Source organism: Sinohyriopsis cumingii, chromosome 2 (assembly GCF_028554795.1).
Source record: "Sinohyriopsis cumingii isolate HCF-2022 chromosome 2, ASM2855479v2, whole genome shotgun sequence".
NCBI lineage: Eukaryota > Metazoa > Mollusca > Bivalvia > Unionida > Unionidae > Sinohyriopsis > Sinohyriopsis cumingii.
Genome location: NC_142962.1, coordinates 150,761,486 through 150,773,337, shown reverse-complemented (window position 1 = coordinate 150,773,337; position 11,852 = coordinate 150,761,486).

Here is an 11,852-nt window from a genome sequence, read left to right as displayed (position 1 = left end):
CGTGGACAGAATCGATAACAGTCTCGGTCATGTTAAAAACAATGTGAGGTTGACCTGTCTTGAGTGCAATAGACGCAACGGCGCTAGTTAAGACCACGCGGGGGTAATTGAGTATCGTCGGGTATCACTTGTAGTTGCTCGCGTGTAAATCCGCGCTGAGGAGCAGTTGAATCCAGTCTATAGATCGGTGGTCTACCAGTTGATCGTGTTATCGTTGATATGTTATGTGTGGTAACACTCCAAATAGGATCGGTAGCCCTTTTTTTACCGCCTTCAAGCTCTCCTGGTTCATACAGATATCTCACGGTAACATCGCCGAGAATCGGCTTGGAAACGCTATCTATTTTTGATCTTTTGGGTATATACTCGTATTTAATCGCGTCGCTGGGCTTCATGTTGATTGCTCGGGTAATCTCGTTATTTAACGCTGCAATTACGCCTGGCAACCTTTTGACCCATTCACGAGATCGTTTTTCTTGGATGAATTCCTTCGCGTATTGATATCCAAATAACCGTTCAGCGAGAGTCCGATTGAATCGTTCAACAATTGCCTGATCACGATGTAGCGCAGTATGACCTCGTCGTATCGCGACGCTATGATGTTTCAGCGTTGATAAAACAGCGCCGCGAAATTCACTACCAGGATCAACTTGTAATAGATTTGGCCAGCGCAGAGGACCTCTTCGATAAATTCTTTCAAACGCAGCGGCTACTTCAGTTGCTGACTTTGTTTTTAACGGCTCCGCTTGTTTGTATCGACTCGCAACATCAACTACGGTTAGCGCGTATTTGTAACCGTTGTCATGCGGCAGAAATAGTATATCAGCCTGATGAACTTCATTAGGTACGCTGACATCAAAGCGCGAGAAGTTGATTTGTTTAGGCGGTGGTAGATAGATTTGCCATATAGCCTGTTTGGATAACCAATTAGCCGCGGTGGCCTTTGTTACCTTTGCAGCGCTTGCAAGCTTACCAATTGCGGCCTTCCCCTTCCAGTATCCTCTCGGAGAATAATAGATGGATTCCATGTTGTTATTATAAACGCTAGCGTTTTCAATTACCAGCGCGAGAAGCTCCGCTTCCAATCATTAATTTACCTTTCATAGCCGATTTTACCAACCATGAGGCCAATTTTTCTTTGACGGATTTATCAGGAATAGCATTTAACGCGTGAATTAATTTTACGTCCGCGATATGACGCTGTTGCAGATCGCTACTTTTGTAAGCAACATCATGAGTATGACACGCCTTATCGATAGCGTTTATTGGATACTCACCGGGTTTGGGCTGATTTTGATCATCGAGTCTGATATCTAATCGTGTTCCGGGGCCACAGTAGTTATATCCTGGAAGGTGCTTTTCTCCTGGATACTTTGCCCACGGGGTTCCGGGGAGTTTTGATAACTTGGCTGCAATATCACCTCCTCGCTTTTTTTTAAAACATCTCCGGGTCTAATAGAAATAAATCTAAATTTCTTTATACCGCATTGTACACACTTACCAGTAAGCGCCGATCTGTTATTTCTTGTTGTAACGGTTGTCATATCATTTGTGCCAGTACGCACTCTACACTTCACACAATATAGATCCATAATTTATGTATAGAGACATGAATATAATTGACTTTTCAGCGACTAAAACAAGAGAACCAGTTAAGCATGTTGCAGCGTTACCAAACTCGATCCGGATGATTATCATCGGACCATCTGGATCCGGCAAGACGCAATTGTTACTCAATTTAATAATGAGATGGATGAAGTGGGATAAGTTGTATTTGGTTGCTCCTAGCGTAGATGATCAACGATGCTACGAGGTGTTGAAAGATTTCAACGAGAATGCATCAGCGATCGCTAAAAAAAATGTCATCGAGTTTATTACAGATATCAATGATGCACCAGGTATTGATGATATTGATGGCGACGTTAACAATCTAGTCGTGTACGATGATGTTATGTTAGACAATCAAAAGAACCCAGCTAGGATATTTTCCAGAGGCAGGCATAAAAACACTGACGTGATATATGTCACTCAACGGTATACTCAGATTCCAAAAGTAATCAGAGATAACTGTAATATTCTTGCTGTATTCAACGGCGTTGATACACACACGCTACGAAATATTTGGCAGACATGGTGCGGCGGTGACATGGACTTTAATGTTTTTCGAAACTTTTTTAGTCATGCTCAGTCGACCCCACATGGATTTATAACGATAAATTTACATGATCCTCGGACACGATATCGTATCGGACTTGACCAAATATTTGGTTAAATTGTAAATAGCCCCTTAGCAGCAGGGGGGGCGATGACATCGACGCGGTCGTCGATGTGCTTACCGGACGCTGACGACGCTGGGGATCGGCGCGCAGAAGGTATTAATTAAACCAAATGACGTCCGGACGATCCCCCAACGACGACGTCGTTTTTTTTTTACCAGGCGCTGACGACACCGGATCCGCTGAGTGCAGAAAGTACTAATTAAGCCAAATAACGATTGGACAAAATGTCGGATTCGCCCCCCCTGCTGCTAAACATGCCTAGTTCTTTCACATACCGGACACTGGAATCTAGCCCGGTTAAGCCTGTATGTCAAAATAATGGGTTGCATTGCTTTTTGTTTCTGTGCTAGAATATTTACTAACCTCTATAGGAATAATCAAAATTGTTTATGATTTTACGAACAGACAATAATGGTTTATAACATGTATAAACAGGGTTTACCAATTTACAATCTGCGAAAATTGATTGAAATTATCCTCGATATGACTTAGTGGCATTGTATAAGTATAATTGATATGCCTTCTTAGTATTGTGCATTCTACTAGTAGCATCGATACACCTTGTTAGTATTGCGTTATGTACTAGTACAATTGATAAGCATTGTTAGAATTGTGCTTTTTACTAGTATCATTGATATGCCTTCTTAGTATTGTGCTATGTACCAGCATCATCGATATGCCTTCTTAGTATTGTGTTCTGTACTAGCATCATTGATATGCCAGTAGTGAATAGGGATAGTATAGCGTCAATGGGACTTAGCATTAAAAACACCCCTGGGAACATATAGCGTCAAGGGAAATTTAACATGGAGAAAAATCGTGGGAACATATAGCGTCAAGGGAAATTAACATGGAGAAAAATCGTGGGACTGTTGAGCGTCAAAGGGAATTTAAACAGGGTGGGACTGTATAGCGTCAAGGGAAATTGAACATGGGATTTTTTTAAAAATTTTTTTAAAAAAAGGGGTAGGCAATGGAAAGGCTATCTCTTTTCGAGAAATATGGCTGGCCCTGAAAAGGGCCTTTGGTTTTTCTTCTTCTTCTTCTTCTTCTTCTTCTGCTTCTAATTTCTTCTTTTTCTCAACCAACTTCTTATTTTCTCTCCTACACTCTTTTTCTTCTTTTTTTCTCCTCCTCTTCTTTCTTCTCTTCCTCCTCCTCTTCTTTCTTCCTCTTCTCATTTTCTTCTTCTTTTTCAATTTTTTCGTTCCATTTTGTGACGATCGTGGATAAATACCTATGTATCTATAATCAGCTGAAATTCCTATGAAATCCCACTATCTATTTATAGCTCCAACTTGTGGGTTTTTCCTTTGGAAAATCCCACTATCTTTTTATAGCCTCAGCTTGAGTGACGTTCCTGTTTATGAATTCTAGTATATATGTAAAGCTACAAAATGTGGAAATCCCCAAGTCGATATTTATAGTCTCGAAATTTCCAGCGTCAGTGACGTCACTGTACTGAACACTAGGGGATAAATGGCAACAGTGTTGCAAGTGGCTGACCTGAATACGCGCTACTGTAGGTAGGTAGGTAGAGTGTATCTGATAGGGATAAAGTGAGTTTTATACGGACAAACAGAGACCAATAGACACACACAACGTACGCGCGCAGACACACACACACACACACACACACACACACAACGTACGCGCGCCGACATACTCACACACACACACACACACACACATACTCACACACACACACACACACAGAAACACACAACGTACGCGCGCAGACATACTCACACACACACATAAACACACACACTATAAAATAGATAAAATTAGTAACTACTTACAATATCAACTTCTGTGACGATCGTGGATAAATACCTATGTATCTATAATCAGCTGAAATTCCTATGAAATCCCACTATCTATTTATAGCTCCAACTTGTGGGTTTTTCCTTTGGAAAATCCCACTATCTTTTTATAGCCTCAGCTTGAGTGACGTTCCTGTTTATGAATTCTAGTATATATGTATAGCTACAAAATGTGGAAATCCCCAAGTCGATATTTATAGTCTCGAAATTTCCAGCGTCAGTGACGTCACTGTACTGAACACTAGGGATAAATATCAACAGTGTTGCAAGTGGCTGACCTGAATGCACGCTACTGCAGGTAGGTAGGTAGAGTGTATCTGATAGGGATAAAGTGAGTTTTATACGGACAAACAGAGACCAATACACACACCCACACAACGTACGCGCGCAGACATACGCACACACACACACACATACACACATACACACACACACACACATACAGAGGGAAGAGGAAAAAACAAACCCCAAATATACTATCAACACAGAAGGGAGATGATACAAACCCCAAATAAACTATCCACACAAACGTACGCGAACGCATACAAACCCCATATATAACCCCATATATACTATCAACACAGAAGGGAGATGATACAAACCCCAAATAAACTATCCACACAAACGTACGCGAACGCATACAAACCCCAAATATACTATCAACACAGAGTGAAGAAGTAAAAGTTTTTTGAAAGCACCTAAGCCCTCACCTGCAATGACCAACTCTGCCAAACACCTACACCCCACCCCACCCCACCCCCACTCCCAACACTACAAAATCCATTTAACCCGTTATTTTATGGCATCAGTGTGTGATTTAGGAAACATCAAGACACAAAATAATGGAGGAATAGACTGACTATTGTTTACCGACTTGCATGCCTAAAGAGCGTGCGTGAAGGAAAACATCCTTCCATTTCAATTCTAACTAAAACATGATCCAGAGGGATAGAGATAGGTGAAAGGGCACACTTTCATAAAGTGTGAGTAGAAAACAAAACACGCCATCCTTATTATACAATGTCAAGACCAAGAGACACGTGTTCTTTCTGGTCTATTCTCTTTTAGAAGGTAGTATGAAATTTCACATCAGGGCCAACGCATCGGCTCACATTGTCAATTTTTCCATTTCCATGTCTTTACTGGCACAGGTTCTTCATCATCTTCAATTTCTTCTTCTTCTGAATCCCTCTTCTCTGTTTCGTCTTGTTTTTGTTTATTCTCTTTTCTCGTAGGGCACTCTGAATTCCAGTGTCCTTTCTCCTGACAACGATATCACTGGACAACAAATTTTTACAAAAGTCATGTTACTGAAATAAAATTAGTTAATTCTTATCAATTTTTATGTGCTGAACACGAATATGACAGTCAAATTGCAAAATTGGCTCTAGTTTTTTTGTAATCTGCAAGAAATTAATGTTTACATAACGAAATGCATTCCAATAGTAAAAGGTCAACTGTAATAGCCTACCTATAAAAAATCAAGTCATTGACTACATCTTAGATTTCTTCGCCTGTCTCTTGTACAGCTGTTCGGGAGCATCTCTGAGGAGTGTCCAGCAGTAGTCAGCCAGCATTGTAGTGGACCATTTTCCCTGGTATCTTTGTTCCATTGTTGCGATATCTTGATGAAAACGTTCGCTGTGTTCATCACTAACAATACCACAGTTGCTAGGAAAGAAATCCAAATGGGAATGAAGGAAGTGAATCTTTAGAGACATATTGCAGCCAAGTTTCTTATACTTCATCAACATGTCTTCTACTAGTTCCTTATAGTTTTCTGCCCTAACATTTCCGAGGAAGTTTGTAGAAACTAGGCGAAAAGCATTCCATGCTTGTTTCGCGTCACCTTCCAGCAAGTTGTTGAACCGGTCATCTTTGAAAAGCTCTCGAATCTGAGGACCCACAAAAACTCCCTCTTTAATCTTTGCTTCGCTGAGTCGAGGGAATTTTTCATGCAGGTATCGGAATGCTGGCAAAGTCCGGTCAATGGCTTTCACGAAGTTCTTCATCAAACCTAGTTTGATGTGAAGGGGTGGTAGCAAGATTTTCTGAGCCTCAACCAGAGCTGGGTGTTGGATATTCTTCTCTCCAATGGCTACATTCTGCCTGTGAGTCCATTCCTTCCTCATGTAGTGCATTTCCCTTGCTCGGCTATCCCACTCGCATAAGAAACACATGTATTTTGTATATCCTTGCTGCAGTCCCATTAAAAGGGCAACTACCTTCAAATCACCACAGAGGTGCCAGCTGTACTTGTTATACTCAATGGAATTCAGTAGCTGCCTTAAGTTATCGTATGTCTCTTTCATGTGGACAGCATACGCTACTGGAATAGATGGAAGAATGTTTCCATTGTGCAAAAGCACAGCCTTGAGACTCAGTTTCGAAGAGTCCACAAATAGTCTCCATTCTTGTGGGTCATGAGTGATTTTTAAAGCATTCATGAGGCCCTCAATATCGGAACAGAATATCAGATTACTTTCCTTTCTGAAGAAAGGCTCCAATTGCTGGTGGCGCTTTCGATATGCAGTAATTGTGACATCTTCTTCTAGAAGATTCCATTGTTGGAGTCTTGATCCTAGCAATTCTGCCTTGTTCTTTGATAAGTCCAAATCATGAATCAGGTCATTTAGTTCTTCCTGTGTTATTCTGTGTGGGGTTGATGATGCACCACAGTGAAAATCTGGATCACTGCATGCTGATGGACCAGGAGAAGAACAGGTCGACTCACCTTTGTCTTCGTCAGATGAATCAAGAGAATATTCTGCTGGAGGTTCTGGAATAGGAAGTCCCTCACCATGTGGAACTGGTCTCAATGCAGACGGAATGTTTGGGTAGACTATTCTCGACTTCTTTCGCTTCGTTATTCCGCCGGAAAGAGGAGGAACCAAGCAGAAGTAACAGTCATTTAGGTGGTTGCTTGGCTCTCTCCACACCATTGGGACTGCAAACGGCATTGATGACCTTTTGCAATTCAACCACTGTGAAAGCTGTGTTGTACATGTAGCACAGCATATATGCGGAGCCCAAGGCTTGTCTTGGTCACCAACCTTGCATCCGAAGTAAAGATGATATGCCTTCTTCACTTGCGAATTGATACTTTTCTTCTGGTTGGCAAATGTCACTTCCCCACAAATATAGCAAAAATTGTCCGCGGTATTAACACACTTTCGAGGCATTACTGTTCTTTATTGTACGTAAATGGATAAAATAATAAGTTTTATGTAACAGTAGCTTGAACTGTCTCGCACAACGTCTAAAATATTTTAAATGCTGAACCTATCTGATTGGGCTTTATATAGTACACTGCTTACGTCAGCTTCAGCAGCCGCCTGGCATTAGTATAATAGGCCTACACATGTATAGTACACTGCTGACGTCAACTTACTTCAGCAGCCGCATGGCATTAGTATTGCATTGCATCAGAAAATGATGCAATCAACTGTGGATGATGTGAGCATGATGGTATTATGCAATGTTACATCATTATTCCGGATGTTGCTGCAGTCCTACTGGAGAAATTTACACAGTGAAACATAGAAAATGAGGTATATGAATATCTTCAAAACGAGAGCCAATACAAATTTTTCACGGTTATATTCGTGTTCGGCACACCAAAATACTACAGATTAGGGCCTTTTCAAGTCAGTAATGATTTCACTGTTGACCAGTGTATTAGGTATCTTGACTTTTGTCTCTCTTTCTTAGACGAAGCAGGTATTCTGGAGACAAATACCCATTTACCTTTGCAGATATAGCAAACTTCATTAGCACTTACACACATTCGTATGACTCTCATCAAATCAACGACCAAAAGAGTAAGTTTTGTTGCCACTTTCGCATGTGAATTATGCTTTCGTATGACTTTTAGTAAATATTTGACCAGCAGGTCGATCTGTGCTGACTCTTCCATCTTTGATCGTTTGAGAGCGGACAGAATACTCTGACGCTAAGACACTCTCCTTATATACAGAGACCTGCTGCGTATGAAACCTAGTCAAATATAATTTTGCAATAAGATGAAACGATTTCATTGAGGAAGTAAAAGGCAATGATGTACCGTATCGCCTCACACAAAACCTGAAGTGTTAGTTCAAATCTGTGTCAGCGATTTCGAAGACGACATAACTGGGCTTTAATCAATGCTCTCCATTTTTGCCACAAAACCACGAGTCCTGATTCACGCCAAAAGAAATTTCGTTCGGTCCATAAAAATAGTATCACATCTGAGAAACGCAAAAACGAACTTCCAGAAAACTGAGAACGACGGCTTACACCTACAACGTAAATGTATGAGTTCAAGTAGTGCGTAAAACTTAGTCAAATTAAATTTTTATAGTCAAGACGAAACGATCTCTTTTCGAAGAAGAAAGCAGACACCAAACGACAATGGCGATCCGTGTCACACAACACTTTTCAAAATGTGTATGATCAGAGGTTTATTTAGCGATCTGCACGGTTAAATTAAATGTTGATGTATTTTGCAATAAGACGGACACAATTTCCATGGGATCGCCCATGGTACGATTGTTCGTGCATTAGTTTAATTTTTAAAAATATTTTTTTATATAAATCGCCTATAGGATAGACCCAGTAAAGCATGGCCATTCTCGTCACTGTCTCAATAGCTACTCAAGTCAATTCGAAGCGAACGCGGTAAGAAAATAAGTATAGCCAATGAAATGGCTTACAACGGGTGATGCATTGTTTTGTTCTAGGACTGTGTGGCATAATAACCCCTATGTTCTTGCGTTGTTACCATTACAGTGCAGACACTGAAATGTGAACTTACAAGCCCTCTTTGTGTGTGTGTGTTGTACCATTTCCTCTTACCACATCAAAATACTGAGCGTCACAGTATTGGTTCGCGTTTTCAAGCTGACCATTTTTTTTATATCTCACTTAAACATTTCGACATAAACACTCACACTCACATCGGTAGAATCAGAACAGACGTGTTACAGTATTGAGGGGCATGCTATCTTTTTTTTTCAAACTAATAAATTTGGGGTTTGTATGAAGTAAAGAACCGAAAATACAGTGAAACTCAAGGATGATGACCCAATCTGTCTGTCTATTGATGCATGTATTTACTTAAGAAGAAATATGACCTCTAAAACACAAAGAGATACGGCAAGCATGATTAGATTAAACACAACGATGTTTTTCCTTCACGCCTGTGTAATTTAGAGTTTCAATCGTCTTTGAACACAAACTTGGTCTCCTTTTGTAGGGCTTGAAATAATAAAAAAAGCTGAAAAATCTTAAGCACTTTGCTATAGATAATTTCATCAACAGACTAAACAACATAAATACCGTTACAACAATAGAAAGCCTTAAATCTTCTATCAAAAAGAAATGCATGAAAAAAATTAAAGATTAACGATAACTAACCAATGAAACCGAATTTAACAAAGGCAATGACATGTGAAGAAATGCCTCTCACTTTGGAAAGGTAGGCGAATGTACTCTGTCATGCACCATCAACTTGAAAAAAATTATAAACAGAGAGAAACCTGAATTCAAAATTCAGTTTTTTTTTTTTTTTCTTCAAAATTATTTCGTTTCTTTTTTCTTTTTTTTGGAACAAATCTAAGCACTAATATAGAGTGGAAAAGGGAAAATGCACATACAAGCTTTGCTATTTCTGAAAAAATGAGGGGATATTCCTAACGTTCATAACCACCTATATATGCTTGGACTTGTCTGTGACTTATCCACAAAACAAGATGTACATATTTCTGGTCAAGCTGCAAGTGTGTGCGTGTTTTTGAAAATGGTAAAAACTTGGATATACAATTTTCTCGTGACACTCATAAAGTGAAGAGTCTGTGCAAGTGTCAAAAGCCAAAGTCATATAAGTTTTGTATTTTGTACGGCTTGTAAAGATTTCCACTTTAGGAAATGTGAAGTATCACAAGTTATTATCACAAATAGAAGTGGAACATAGGGGCTTGCAAGAAAGAAAATAACCCAGACAGTTGGTGTCATCAAGAGTGCTAGAGACGGTACCCGAACTTGCTTGCTTGCTTACTTGAATTAAAGTGGTTTTCGCTCTAATGGAGCATGTATCACTGGTTTAATAACGCACCGCGTGATTTTTAATTACTCCTGGGGAAGGAAAGAGAGCCTCACCCCCCAGGCTTTTATGTACTCACAGACTATTTTTAAATTTAGCCACTCAGGTGTAGGACTAACTAGTCCTTAATAACCTGACTGAAAGGTTTTACACATGAGTGGGAATTGTCTCACCACACACTCATTTTTCTGTCCGAGCGTGGTAAAGGAGGAAAAAGGTGCTCAGCAAGACAGCCATGGATGTTAAGTACTCACCAAAACGCTAGCCCGTACTTATTTCAAATCAAGTCCCGTTTTTTGCTAATCGACAATAATAAGTACCAATAATGTGTTAACCACCTGTGCAATTAGTTCAAATCTAACGAGTCTGTTAAATTTCCTAACATATCTGTCTAATATTAGTACTTAGTGTACATAAAAATAGCCATACTGATCTTATTTAAATTATTATGTCTAAGCGACATATACCAGTTTGGTCACTGTTAGGTTTAAAAAGTTAAGTTTGTTGCAGTGTTCCAATGGGTCAAGTTTGTTTCGAGAATAGTTTAGTCAAGGAGGGATACCAAGCCAAATATAGTTCCCTATTTAATAAAAAGCAATCTTTTGGAGCCCTAAAAAGGTCTGTTTTTTCTGTTAGAAGGTAACACGTCTCTCTTTTGCTTTCACGTTCTTTCCCGCACTCCTAGTCACATGATTCTTGATATCAGGAAATGCGTAGCCATGATGGGCGGTAATGTAAGCAGCGGCTTCTACCAGTTGACTGAGGGGGTATCCAGTGTAGGTTTGTCTGTAGAATTGGGGAAGAACTCTGACCCCTAATCCCCATTGAGAAGGTCTTGGTTTAAAGGTGTCTAGAGATCTGTAGGCAACGTATTGTATGGCTCTAATAAACTGCCCTGCTATGTTGACGTCATACAATGCTTGATCTAGCCCCATTTCGGTGTACTTTTCAACGAGGGTCAGAGTCCCCCTCCTCCTCCTCAACCGCCTCAATTTCCTTTTCTGGTTCTGATACTAATTCTTCAGTTGAAGTAGATAGTTTCAAATCCGCTGCTATGGTGTATGTCGCTGTTATTGTTGTTGTGGTTGTTATTTCAGCTGAGATTGCCTGTAGTATCGGAGCGAGAAAAGAACGTAGTGCCTCCGATAATTACATTTGAGTTTGCCATACCGTTTGTCTAACATAATTGGCCCTTTGTTTTGCCACCACTCTTTCCGGGACGGGTTGTTTGTTAGGTATAGTCAGCTGTTGACTAGATGTTATTTGTGTTCTCGAGGTGGGTGGAGTGCTAACTGGCAGAAACCGTAAAGTGGGCAAACGACGTGTCAAAGAAGTCAAAGTACGTTGGAAAGGATATCCGACCAGTTATCATTCTTGGATCGACGTTTCGCACGTCATCGACTATAAAAAGAAGTGACCATCATTCCCTTTCACACAGATTCAGCTACTGCGATCACTCCTTCACCCAATTCTTCTCTGCAAGATTTACAAAAACAACCCTTGTGGGTGAGGTATAGAGAACGTGTGCCTAAAACACAAATCGTCTTTTTCTGCCAAATCTTCGTGGTGTATTGTGTCATCGGGGCAGCCATCGCCAATCTGAGTTTGCAACAAGGAGACAAACAATTGTGGACCATTGTATTGAGCAGTTACATCGGTTACCTG